This window comes from Crotalus tigris, unplaced genomic scaffold (assembly GCF_016545835.1).
Source record: "Crotalus tigris isolate CLP2741 ecotype Arizona unplaced genomic scaffold, ASM1654583v1 scf7180000018831.1652172, whole genome shotgun sequence".
Taxonomy (NCBI): domain Eukaryota; kingdom Metazoa; phylum Chordata; class Lepidosauria; order Squamata; family Viperidae; genus Crotalus; species Crotalus tigris.
The window spans coordinates 725,521-740,033 of record NW_024097221.1 but is presented as its reverse complement, the minus strand read 5'-3'; the positions used below and the strand labels follow the sequence as shown (position 1 = coordinate 740,033).

The window sequence follows — 14,513 nt, the reverse complement described above, 5'->3', positions numbered from 1 at the left end:
TGATCAAGTCTGTCAAGATCCTTCTTTATCTTAAGCCTATCTTCTGGAGTGTTGGCTATGCCTGCCAGCTTAGTGTTGTCTGCAAATTTGATGAGTTCTCCATCTATCCCCTCATCTAATTCATTGATGAAGATGTTGAAGAACACTAGGCCCAAAACAGAGCCCTGGGGCACCCCACTGCACACTTCCTTCCATGTAGATGCAGTTCCATTGAGGACCACACACTGAGTACAGACGGTCAGCCAACTATGAATCCATCTGCTGGTGATGATACTGTCTAACCCACATTTTTCTATCTTATCAAGTAATAGGTTGTGGTTTACTTTATCAAATGTCTTACTGAAGTCCAGGTAAATTATATCCACAGCATTCCTCTAGTCCACTAATTTTGTCACCTGGTCAAAGAATGCAATAAGATTTGTCTGGCATGATCTGTTTTTGATAAATCCATGTTGGCTTTTGGTAATGACTTTGTTTGCCTTTAGGCAGTGATGGCAAACCTTTTAGAGACCGAGTGCCCAAACTGTAACCCAAAATCCACTTATGTATCATCGAGTGCCGGGTGGGCGTGGCCCATTGGGTGGGTGTGGCCAGTTGGGTGGGCGTGGCCCATTGGGTGGACATGGCTGCGGTGGTAACGGCAGACTGGATGGGACTAAAAAGTTCAATCATTCAATTCCAACTTGACGAGATTTTTTTTCTCGCGAGAAGTTGAAATTGATTGATTGATTGATTGAACCTTTTTTTTTTGCACATGGCGGCGGAGGCCTAAAGCAAAAAGGTTTTATAAAACCCAGCTGAAGGCCAAGGACTGGGGCGGCGGTGTGCGTGCCCACAGAGAGGGCACGCGTGCCATAGGTTTGACACCACGGCCTTTGGGTATTTGCTGATTCATTGCTTAATTATCTTTTGCAAGATCTTCCCAGATATTTAGGTCAGGCTGATAGGTGTAGTTTCCTGGATCCATTTTTTCCCCTTTTTTGAAGATGGGAACTACATCAGTTCTTTTCTGGTCCTCTGGTAGTTCCCCAGTGCTCCAGGATCTTTGAAAGATATAGTTCAGTGGTTCAGAAATCACATCTGCCAGTTCCTTGAGAACCTTGGGATGTAATCCATCTGGTCCTGGTGATTTGAACTCATCTGTTTTCTTGCCATTTTCTTGCCTATCTTAACCTGTGTTTCTAATCTGTTTTTTACGGTATTGTTTTTGATAGGTTGGACAGTTTTTCCTTGTGTAAATACGGATGCAAATGCTGAAAAGCTCTGCTACTTAGACATTAAAGCAGCTGAAAACCACAATTTTTAAACTTGCCTTTCTTACCATCTACCTATAATGCTATCATTCTTTATTATTCTCAGCAAGCAACATTTATTTCGAGCTGAAAGAATCTTCATGTGTCTTCTGCCATACTTAAATCAACCATACCTAGCTTGTCCTTGTTATGAAGTGATAAACCTATTTTAGACTGTTAAAAAATCTGGGAACAGATATATTTTTCATGAAAGCAGAACAGCTAGAAAGCAACAGGTTTCAAACAATCCTCTTACAAAGAAGGGAAAACACAATGTACCTTATTAGCACAATACTATTAAAGAACAAATCTTAGCTATATTTTCAAGAAAACAATTAGAAAGCAATACATTCTGTGCAAAGTGAAGAAAACTGGGTCTTGAAAGAAATTTAAATATTATTTTTCCAACAAATCATTGTATTGTTCTGCCTTTCCAGGTGTTATGAGGCTCTTTAGCAAGAAAGCCTTATTGCTTACTGCTGAATATAACCTTCTATTTCTTACACCTTCGCTTTATTTTCTTCACATAACCTCATTATTTCTAAATAAATAATAACATGTCTTTAAAAATCAGACTATTTTGTCAGTGTTGGTACTCTCTGAAAAGACAAGTGCACACGTAACAAGAGCAGCAGCACAGCCAATTCACCAGATATCAGCAGTGCCTCTGCTGGAGTGTGAACCTAGCAGATGTCTGATTAGATGTACTTCCTGGTGCCAGACCTGAACTAAATGAAACAAAATCAGGTTTGTATCTAAACAAGAGTCTAGCCTGTGGTCTAAAGTTAGGGAAAGGAGGCAGTGGCATTACATTCACAATTTGTGTCTACGATATGCTTTCATTGTAATGCCTAATTAACATCTACACTATGAACAATTGAAGACATTTGAGCAAATGTATCCTAAAGATCTATATTTCATATGCACTTCATATTGTTTAGATCTTTTCATATATTATCTTGAAAGCTGTTGGGCCAGAACACAATCACTGAGCATGAAACAGGCACGATTTTGTACTCCATTTCATGCATAATCAGACAAGTTTCTCTGGGTATCTGTTTTTTTAAAATTTAATTTATCTATATGCTACTTGGAAAATAACGTTGAAAGAAAAGATAAGGTATCATAATACAATCTCACTTACCATCTGGATGCTAAGGGAAGAAATTATTTGTTGGAAAAAATTGTGTTTATTTTCTTGCTTTTATTTTTATCCTGCCTTTATTATTTTTATAAATAACTCAAGGTGGTGAACATACCTAACACTCCTTACTGCTCCTATTTTCACCAGAAAAACAACCCTGTGAGGTGAGCTGGGATGAGAGAGTTTGGCCTAAAGTCAACCAGCTGGTTTTCATGCCTAAAATTGGGACTAAAGTAAACAGTGGCAAAATGTGGAGACGGAAACAATAAGATCAAAGTTGTAACTTTTTCTAAGAATTCCTGAGGCTGCTGCTTGCAGAGGAGAAAAATAAAGACAAGGTGACAATATGATGATAGGTGTTCTCCTGCACTGTGAAGAAAGAGTGAGTCAGGTAAGTACTCGAACCACACAAGTCAGAGTCAAAAGAGAAAGAAAACTGACTTCAGAAAAAATAAACACGCTGAGAATATTGATCTAATGAATACGAGGCTTCTTAGGCAGAGAGATGCAGAGAAAGTATTTGAGACAAGGAAAGGAAATACAGAGATTCGTCGACTTCCAAACATTTGTTTAGTGACCATTTGAAGTTACAACAGCACTGAAAATAGTGACTTTTGACATTTTTTCACATTTTTTCACATTTAAGATCAAAATTCAGAAGCTTGGCAACTGGTTCATATTGATGACAGATACAGTGTCCTGGGGTCATGTGATCACTTTTTGTGACCTTCTGACAAGAAAAGTCAAAAGAGAAACCAGGTTCACTTAACGACTGTATTACTAACTTAACTGCAGTGACAACTGCAGCAAGAATGGTCATAAAATGGGACAGAACTCACTTAACATCTGTCTCAGTTAGCAACAGAAATTTTGCTAAATTTTTGCAATTCTGGTCATGAGTCAAGGACTACCTGTATAGTGAAACTCAGGTTCTTCCTGTTGTCTCTACATCTTTTGCCCCTAGCCGTCAATAAGTGAATAGGTGCAGAAAGTAGGTTGAATTACATCACAGAAACCATGCTGTCCTATTTTCATTAGCATCCCTAGATTTATGAGACATAGTTTAGTCAGTCAGCTCCTTTTTGCCAGCTCAAAGGAACAGAGAACCTATCAAGTGCTTTAAAAATTAAACACCTTTGCTTTGTCGACTTCAGTTTGGCATTTAACACAATCATTCCCCAGCATCTAGTAGACAAACTGGGCTTTTTAGGCTTAAACACTCCTTTGTGCAACTGGATTCTTCATTTTCTTACCAACAGGCCCCAATATGTGCGAATTGGAACAAATACCTCTAATACCATTTTCTTGAGCACAGGTTCTCCTCAGGACTGTGTCTTAAGTCTGCTGCTGTTCACCCTGTTGACCCGTGACTGTTGTGCTAGGTTTGCCACCAACCATATTGTGAAGTTTGCAGATGATAAAACAGTAGTGGGCCTTATTCAGGATGACAAGGTGAAAGCTTACCGCAAGGAGATTGAAGGGTTGGTGAACTGGTGTAAGGAAAACAGCCTAGTTTTAAATACCGGAAAAACTAAAGAGATTATTGTTGATTTTGGAAAAGGCAGGTACAGCCACATTTTTCTGTGCATAAATGATTCACCTGTGGAGATGGTTACCAGCATCAAATTCCTGGGTGTGCAGCTAACGAGTAGGCTGACTTGGTCGCTCAACAGTGAGACACTGGTGAAGCGGGCACAGCAGTGTCTGCATTTTCTGCGCCGCATGAGAAAAGCACATCTTCCTTCCCCTGTCCTGGTACCACTTTCCACAGGTGGACAATCGAGAGCATCCTGTCATACAGCATCACAGTCTGGTTTGGAGGCATCACTGCTTCAAACAAGAAGGCGGTGCAGAGAGTGGTGAGAATGGCCGAAAAGATCATTGGCAGTTCCCTCCCTCCCATCCAGGACATAGCACAGAAGCACTGCTTGAGCAGGTCCGTAAGATTATCTGGGACACTACACATCCTCTTCACAACCTGTTTTCCTTGTTACCTTCTGGGAGGCGGCTTCATGGTATCCGAAGCAGAACATCCAGATTCAGCCAGAGTTTCATTCCATACAGCATTAACCTTACGAACTCTCAAGCTTCCTCCTTCCGTCATATATTCAAGATGGACAATATTTAATATTTACTGCTACGTGTATGTAGGGATGTGGGTCTATACATATGTTGTTCATAGTATGTTTAGATGTGTGTCATGTATATGTTTCACTTTGAGAGCGGGCAACTAAATTGCATTTTTGATGTGTGCCATCGTGCCCACAGTATAAAAATGACAATAAAGGTTATCTTATCTTCTCTTCTCTTAACCAACTCAGATGGAAAAATGTTTTTATTTTTGTATGTGTGAATGGATCAATGTTCAATTTCTCTTTTCACTTACTCCAGACAACAAATAAAGGCAACCAACATTAGGAACAGAAGTGCTGTGGCTTGTTACAAACCAAATATATTGTAACTAGTTCATGGAGAATTTATTATTTAATGACTCACTTAGATTAATTTATTGGATCCTGCATTTCAATTAGGACTCAAGGCGGAGTTCCTTTTTTTCATTCCCACCTCCCCACCAAACAGCCCAATGAAATAGGCTGGGCTGAGACAAGCTGATTATCTCAACATCACTCTGCATCTTGAAATACATTATTATAATAACCATGATTACTTTTCATAGTCAACGCTTTATGTGGATAGTGCAATGTCTACTTTATTATAAACAAAATAAAACCCAAATCAGGTTTCCATCTCAAGAAATTTACAATTTGAAAACTGAGTGGAGACTGAAAAGAGAAATGCTGAAATTTGAATGGACTGAAATACAAATTTCTAACTAACTCTCTTTTCAGACAAATATCCCCACTACCAAATGTGCTGTTGATGATGTTATCCATTCAGTCGTGTCTGACTCTTGGCGATTCTCTCCACCTCTTCCGATCTGCCACTGCTTCCACCAAACGTTCCCCTATTATTAATTTTTTTTAAATAAATAGTATGGGAGATGGGATATGTTAGGAGCAAATATACAGAACAGGAATGAATCTATAAGACACCTGTATCTCTTTTATACTTGCATGCATTATTTGGAGATAGTGTAATGATTACTTCCCAATGTAGGTAAGCCAAACTCAAGTGCTCTCTGGGAAGGAAACAAATGAGGCCAGCTGTTCTTTGTCAACTTCCTCTAATTGAGGAGGGAATAGGAAAACGAGAACGCCTTGCCTCTTTAACTATGATTCCTAAAAAAAAAACAAAAAACCCAAGGTAGTGAACTGCTTATGCATGCATGAAGGAAGGTTGCCTTTTTCTTTCAGCTCAGAAAATTTAGCTCCTCGCAGCCACACAGCTGAGTTAGGTTTCCGCGTCCCTCTCGGAGAGCGCCTTGCTTCCCTTCACCTGGGCCGAGTCTCTGGAAGTGAACCGTGAAGAGAGCAATTCTTTCCCCTTCCCTCCCTCCCCGCCCCTCCCCGCCAGCAGCAGCAACAGTCAGGCACCGGTCGCCCGTTGTCACATTACATCCATTTGCAGCGTGTGCACGGGAGCGCAGCGCCCAGCCAGCCGGAGAGGGGACGCGCGCGCCCTCGTTCTCTTTCTCTCAGGGGCCGTTTCCCCTCCTCCTCTCCCCCCCTCCTGGTTTTTCCCAACTCCGCAAGTTGGGAGGCGCGCCGCCGCCTCTCGCACCTGCTCCTTCCCCCCCCCTTCTCCGCCCAACTTTCCTAAGGTCGGCTTTTCCGAACATGGAGGGGTTACAAACGCAGCGGCGAAGCGAGCAGCCGTGCCGGGGCTTCTGGGGCTGAGGCGAGGGTAGTGGCGAAGGCGAAGCGTGTCTCCCAGTGAATAAAGGGCGCCAAAGCCGCCCGCCAACCTGGCTCCAAAAGGTAAGCGCCAGCTCTTATCGGTGTCGCCCAGTGCCGCTTTGGCTTGGTTTACGGGCTGGGCGGGCGCAGAGAACGAGATATTACTTGTTTCCTCGAACGGCGAGCTTTAAAGTTGTCTTTTGGTGGTGGGGGCGGGAGGGGGGGGGGTAAGACTTCGTTTTGACGGGGAGCCTGCGAGCACGGACTGGGTTTGCTTGCCGGTTGGGCTGGCGGTGCGTTGAGGACGGCATTGGGTGTTTCTGCCCTCCCAAAGCGACCAGTGATTCTGGGACAAGCTGGAAGAGCCAGCCCTGAGCCTCGGGAATGGCATGTGGGAACCGGCTATCTCGTTCTCCCGGTCGCCGCCCCTCCGGACTGTGGGGGATGAATTAACAAAACGAAAGAAAGAAAACCACTTCGGGACTGCAGGGTGAAGAAGCCACCAATATTTAAGCGGCGGTTCTGTGCACAGTTTAATCGGCAACGTCGCTCAAATGGGTCTGATTCGCTTCCGAGTATGCCAGCCTAGGGCTGGAGTGCAGAGCGAATGTATTGGCTGCAAGTGAAGTCTGGTCGATTTCCATCAGCAGATGGGTGGGATATTAGACGGATTGTTTATTGTTTCAGCCTCAAGAGTTTTGATGTATAAGTACCTTATTGTGTGACTGTGCTGCTAAGAATAATGAAAAGGCAACATGAAATATGTAATTTCCCCACCTGAACAAATATCCTGCCTTCAAAGTCAGAAATAAATAATACCTTTCTCTACTTTACCTGTAAAGAGGGTTGAACTGTGATTAAGGTAATGGGCAAAGAAAATTTCAGATAGATGGTTATAGATTTTATAAATATATGAATACATCTTTCCTGAATATTAACAAAGATTGAAAAATGAAATTTGACTGAGAAAACTCCCCTCCCTTCTGGTATTCCCGCTGGCCTTCTAAACCAGTTTTTAATCAGTTTCTCCTGAAACAAGTAGTTTACTGTAGTTTGAAATAAGGTAACAGTGCGGTAGGTCATATTAAAAGAAAAGGCTAATAACTACATATGGTAGCATGTCCATATTAAAAAAACAACAACAGTAAGTGGCAATTGCGAAAGACGAGTTGTAATTCCATTTTTAAAGCTATCTGCTTTTTCAGTGTAAAACATTTAACTAATAAAGAACTGGGTATATTCCTCTCTTAGGTTTTGAGGAAGCGATACCTGCTTGATAAGCTGTTCAAGGGACATAATTTCTGTTAAAATCTTATAAACTAGGAGAATACTTCCAATATGATTTCCACCAGTTTCTTAGTCATATAGTAGTACCTTTGCATTGTTAACATTGGGTGACAAGTAGAAATTCCATTGGAACAGAATATATGAAGCTCAGGAGCATGTCTATGAAGATTCTCAGTCATCCAGGTAGAGTTCTCTGGAAATTGAGTTGTGGAACCTAGACTTGTTATATTTTTGGTTTGAAATGTTTTTGCTGCTTGTCCAAGTTAGCTTCTTCAATCTCAGGGAGATTCAGGAGCAAATAAACTCTGAAAATAAACTCTGGAATCTTTGTGTGTGTGTGTGTGTGTATAGTAAGAAAGTCAGTAAGTAAGCACGAAGCCGAAAACACCAGACTGAAGATGACGAATGAAACTTCATTGAAACATCACCAAGACACTTCCAATTTGATGCGGGAGAAAACCCGAATAACCAAAGACATTTATATTTATGCAAATCTTCCAGCATATATATATATATATATATATATATATATATATATATATATATTACTCCTTCCTCCTCTTTTCCCCACAATAATCCTGTGAGGGGGTGGGGCTAAGAAAAAGTGACTGGTTTTCATGCCTAAGGCTGGACTAGATCTCACAGTATCCTGATTTTTAGGCCAGCACTTTAACTGCTATACCAAACTGTTTTTTTCCTTCTTAGGTTTTTTTTTTAATAGTCTTTTTCTCATGCTGGGTTAACGTGGTTTATCTGTGTGTCTGCTAATGTTGATTTTAATTTTAATTTTGAATGTAGAAATTCAATAGTAGTTTTTGGAACAGAGTAGATGTTGTTGGAGAAGAGTGTACCTGATGAATTACTCTTTGTGACATATCAATCATTGAGGCACCTTGTCAAGAGAAAAAGGCTATGCTGTCTCGTTCTGTCTACACTAGATTGTAGAAAAGTGGTAACTTTTTCAGAGGTATGTAAGTATGAAGAAAAAGTCCCGAACATTTTCTCTAGATAATCCTTGCCTTGGGGCAAGCATGGTATTTGTCACAGGCGAATGTTGGAATTGCCTGTCCAAACTATGGCAAACAGGCAGTTTTGCCACATGGAAGTATAATTTGAGAATTGATACGTACTTTTTGTATGTGTGCATCCTCATTCAGGTATGCATAGTACAAAAAGACAAGAATAATTTTGCACAGTCCTTCAAGTTCTTTTTTTGTTTCAGTGCCTGGCCAGAGGCAATTCTCTGAAGAGTAAAACTTCTTGATATTTTCAGGTCACAGTGCTCCACCAAGTAGCTAAATCCATATTTCAGACAATAGATATTTAGGCCCAAGTGAGGATGTTTCAGTGATTACTTAGTAGGAACATGATGTACATCTTCCATAGTATCTATTCCATAGACAGCTCGTTCACATTCATGTCGGAAGCATCAAGGCGTTTCTGGGTTGAAAGGATTAGCCATTGTCCAGAGGAATGCCAGTTAGAAGCTCCTTTCATATCCCTATTAATGTGGCTGTCATGGTTCTGACAGATGAAACTCTTCAAAAGAACTTCAAGGCATTGTTTACCTTAAAGAATCTTTTATTCAAGAAACAAAGTATCGGCACTACATAGTTAAAGCCAAAAACTGAATTCTCCTCCCCCTGGCACAAAGTATTAAAGCACAATTCCCTCCTCCAATTAACAGTCATAAATCACATTTCCCAATTAGCTTCAAGCGTGGGCTTTCTCCCCAGTTCTCCAGACCACCAAATCTTTATCACCTCTGGGTGCAATAACCTTGGATTCCCACTGCTGAGTTATTATACTAGCTGGACTCTCATCCACATTCCCCCTCCCAGTATCAGCGAACTCTAAAAGCGATAGAGAAAAGATGGCTACATTTCCATGTATTGTCAAAGCAAGAACATCCAATGTTAGCAGCATTGACAGTGGCCACCAAAGTGGTACCTATTTATCTACTCACGTTTGCATGCTTTTGAACTGCTAGGTGGGCAGGAGCTGGAGCGAATGATGGGAGCCCACCCCATCACATAATAGCACTTGGGTCTTGAACAGGCTTGCTGATTGTCACCCTAGCATTCTAACCCCATGAACCACTGCACTCCCTCATAGATAGCTTGTCCATGAATTAAACAAAATTGGAAGTGATCCTTTTTCATAATATTGATTATTGGTAATTTCTTTTAATTACATAAAATTAATATGTACTTGACTGAAGATCATTTGAATATTAATGATTCATAGTTCTATTCTAAGTATCATGCATTCATATGTATATATTGAAAGTTGAGCTCATACTGAATTGAAATGTCAACCAAGGTTCAGTAAAAGAATTGTGAATCCTAATTAATTAGTAAATCTTTGACTTGAAGAGAGATTTATTGATAACCTCATTCACATGAGCTGCTACATAGAATACTTTGCCACTTCCTTTTTCCAGGAACTATTTATTTCTTGGTCTGGTCCTAAGATTTTCTGATGACTTTCAATCCAAATACTAACCAGGTGAATCCTTAATTTTATTTTTTGAGATCAGCCAAGGTTAGCTAAGTGCTGGTGCTATCATCTGAGCTTTGGTGTGAACTACTATGTGAATATTGAATGTTGCTAATATGTTAAAGTAAGTTGTGTAACAATGGGATAAATCTTGATGCAGAAACCGTTAAACAGTTTAAAGCAGTGGTTCTCAACCTTTTTAATGCCGCGACCCCCAACCGGTCGTAAGTCGAGGACTACTCAGCTGGTGCAGCACCATTTGCAGAATGGGACTTTTGGCGGGCTCAGCAGGGCAGAGATAGCCTGGACAATTCCTATTGCTTTTGAAAGCAAATAGAATTAGACTCTGTTCAAGAGAGTCTATTCTATTGGCTTTCAAAAGCCAATAGAATAAAAGGGAGTAGCACAGCTAAGGAAAAGGGGGAAAAATGGTGGACTGCGTTGTTTGGCGATCCCCGTGAAATGGTCGTTCGACCCCAAATGGGGTTCTGACCCACAGGTTGAGAACCACTGGTTTAAAGCCTCCTAGTTCTTTTTTGCCATGGAGCCATACACATTTAAATTGTGCCTATTTCCTTTGATCAGTTTAGATTTGAAACTAGAGGAAAAATCCTTTGGTAATATTGCCTGATTTCCTGGATACAGAAAAGATACAGTTTCGCCCCTTGTGCAACATATTGTCTTTTCTCTACCAAAACATGCTTACTAAGGGAGGAAAATTGATACACAAGTGTATATTATGTTTTGCTTGGAATAGATTTGTACTACATTATTGAATCTGTACATTATTAGTCCTATGTAATACAAGTAACGAAGACACAAATCTGGCACTTGTCTGCAAGTGAGAAAGGAGAAATGCTTACAATTTAGTTATTTGGAGAACTTAATCCATCTCATAGGTATTTCCGAATGTTGTCCTTATATTTGATTCTCATACATTTCATCAAGGATTGTATAGTATAGTTCTAATAAAAATTAGACTGAAGCAGTATATTCCATTTGTCAGCAGCAACAACAAAGTTAAGCTTTTCAATTGATAGGAGCAGTGTTAATAAAGAGATATTGAAATTCAGTGTGGGAAAACTTTCAAAATTACCAAGAAAAAAAAAATCAAAACAAGGGCATCTTTCCTAGAAAAGGAATACTATGAAATACAGAGAACATTGTAATCTTAAGATATTTCAACTGTATGTTTTTGCATCTTTTTCATATATTTAAATAATGTCTATAGAGTCACTTTTGGCAAAATAGGCAGCATACAAGTTTGATAATCAGCCAATCTCAGTGTACACTTACCAGGATTTCCCCATAAATGCATTCATTTATGTTCTGCTTTTGATGCTCATAGTAAAGGTATCAGGTTATTGTTGAGGAAATGGACATCCTTTCTTTCTTTTTGGCCTATTCTATTCATTCAAGTGACCTTGTAGTAGTTTCCAACCCATAAGAATATAATTCTAACTGATGTAAATGTCTACCAGGGAACTTTTCAGAACAAAATTAATATGTGAAAAAAAACTTATATCTAAAATGAAATGATTGTAACATGTGTAAACACCTTGAAAAATAATTCACATACTGCTCATGTTTTGGAAAATAGGAATTGTGTTATTGTTTTCAAATTTGAATCCACCCAAATGGAGGAATCCAAACTGGGATTTTTGAGATGTTACATCCATGATCTTGCAACCATATTTCAATCTCTGTGTTGCTTTTTCTTCAGAATAAAGATAAGCCTGATCTTTAAAAAGTGTACCTATCAGCAATACACAGTGTTGCCTGTGTATACTAATTTGATAGAACTAGATAAAAAGTAAGATCATTTACATTTCTTGATGCCCAATATTCCACTTGCTAATAAGCAAAGGCTTTGGAGAAGTGCAAGATATCTCTCACAAATGTCATAGAGTTTGAGATGATAAAATGGGCTGCACAGCATGGGCTGTGTTAGAGGAAGTTATGTGTTTCATTACTCATCCATTACTACACTTCATACAGAAATTGAACATAAAAAGATGGGAGTAATACATTTCTTTATAAGTACTAATTTTCTAGTGTTTTGCATTACATGAAGAACTAATCAAAATGGATAACCATACCTGCAGTTTGTAGTGGATTTCCATAATCTATGCTGTACATCTGTATTTAAATCAGGAGATCTTATTTATGTATGTGGATTTCCATAATCTATGCTGTACATCTGTATTTAAATCAGGAGATCTTATTTATGTATTATTGAATGTATCCGTCATCTTGTTTAAACTGGCAAACTTTGCATGAAAGGTTAATTTGCCAGTTTTGCGTCCACTCTGGTTACTTGAAATGTTGTACACTACTTAAATATGTATATGCATGCAGTATTCCATAGGCACGTTTTCCTTGCCTGTCTGAGCCAGTTGCAAAGGATTTGAACTAATTGAAGCAGGATCTGAGCCTATGATATATTACAAGCACCCCCCCCCCCATAAAATTAAGATGAGTTCAGTTGATTTGAAGGAGAAGATTAAGATTAAGATAATTTTTATACACTGGCACACAAAAATGAAATTCTGTTGACTAATTTCAAAAGAAAGTATATATCTACCCATACACATATATAACACACAGTTTGTCAAGAAGAGAACGTATTAAAGAAAACTCATCTTCCTTTCTTTTCATCCAGTTTAAATTTAATTGTTTCCTCTCTGCTCTTGTATGTTTCATTCTAGTGCCAAAGATAACATCCTACCTAGGTTTCCTCAATTTGCACTTTGCAGATATACATGCCTACAGATCTCATAATTCTCAATTACTGTGATCATGATTAGCCCAGCAAGGCCAGGAAATGAGAGTGAAACACAGCTGGATGGTGCCATAATGTTCTGCACAGTTATGTTGTTCCTTATTTTTTTTTCAGCGATTGTATTGAGAAGAATTTTGCAATTTTGCACCCTTCCCCACCATTCATTCCAGTCCTGTTTTTCTGTTGGCTTCAGGGTTCGAATGATTGGCAGAGAAGAAGGAGGCTGGGTTACCAGATAACCTGGCTCAGGTTCATTATTCCACATTCACAGCTGGGAATCGGAGATCTGTCCCTGAAACATTTGTTCTTTATAAATAATTCTCATTTTATTTGTGTCAACTCTTCCTAGAACTGGTATATTGAGGACTTTTCTCTTTGAAACATGCCACAGGTAAGTTTTTACATAAAAGTTGAATTGCGTGGGATAATGAGAAAGAAGATAAAGGGACAGTGAGACATTCCTTCCCATCAACAAGTGTCTTTCAAAGGAGGGTCAAAAGAATTAGACAAGCAGAACCAATGTGATCTTCTTGTCTGCAGTTCTGCTAAAAGATTTCAATTTTGTTTTAAGGGGTATGAATGTCAGATAAAATAATATATGTGTCCGTAGCCATTTTTCAGATCAAAAGTCCTTTTGAAAGTTTTGAACAAATGCCCAATTCTTTTCAAGAAAATTCTTCAACAAAACAACCATGGGATTGTTTCCAGAATAAAGGGCAGCAAGATTCCTACCAAGTATTTTAGTAGAAGAAAAAAGGAACTTTTTCCCATTTTGCTTCTTATACATATTCACCATATTTACCAGGCAGAATCAAGCTAAGAGGTTTTGCCTTTTTTCCCCCCAAAATCAAATGCATATGTACTTGGTGCATGTTAATTTTATTGGCTTAATCTCACTTTCAGTTGTGCATAAAGTACAATGAAGCAGTAGCTGATTTTATTTAGGGTCAATTACTAATCAATTAAAATGGCAATTTTTGTTAGAAATGAATATAACTGTAGTTAATCATGAAGAAAAATTGAGACTCAATTTACACAATTGCCTTTTATCTGTTGAGTTTATCTTCATTAAAGCCAAGAGGGTATATTGATTACTGACTACTCTCAAATTACTTCAGTATCTGATCAGATTACTGGTTTCACCATGTTATAAGTCTTAGCAATCATCTAAGTTTAAAAATGTTCTTTCATGGCAATAATGTAAGGAGATGGGGAAAATATTGCATCTAATTCCAGGGTTCAGGTTCCAGGTTTCCCAATAATTCAAAACAGCTGAAAAAAAATAGTGATGAAAATGATCAGAGAACAAAGTACTAAGAAGAGAAGTTGAGGGAATTTGATACGCTGTATTCTGAGAAAAAGCTAGTTTGGTGTTGTGATTAAGGTAACAGGCTAGAAACTGGGAGATTGTGAGTTCTAGTCCAGCCTTAGGCACAAAGCCAGCTGGGTGTCCTTGGGCCAGTTACTCAAAAAAGCCCTAGAAATGAGGAAACAATGGCAAACTACCTCTGAAAACCTTGCCTAGAAAACTACAGGGACCTATGCAAGCAGTCACAGGATTCCACTCAAAGGATTCAAGTCTTTATTTATAAATAAATTCTGAAAACATTGATAAAGGTATTTGAAAGAATACTATTTGGAAATTGGCCCAGCTTATTCTGTATTATCCTAAAGTGTAGGACCTATGTGATACGCTACAAGAAACAGATTAT

At 39.0% G+C, this 14,513-nt stretch overlaps 1 protein-coding gene across 6 annotated transcripts in view; it reads left to right on the top strand.

Annotated features, from left to right (window-relative positions):
• Positions 1-6,044: 6,044 nt before the first annotated feature.
• Positions 6,045-14,513, top strand: part of SHANK2 (SH3 and multiple ankyrin repeat domains 2) — a 389,771-nt gene continuing 381,302 nt past the window's right edge. For 2 of the 6 annotated variants that reach the window (XM_039356871.1, XM_039356867.1), the window contains exon 1: positions 6,045-6,314. The gene's annotated coding sequence lies outside the window, so the exon portion shown is untranslated. Of the gene's footprint in view, positions 6,315-12,845; positions 13,193-14,513 lie in introns of those variants that run through there. The other 4 variants (XM_039356868.1, XM_039356866.1, XM_039356869.1 and 1 more) reach the window with 3 other exon arrangements.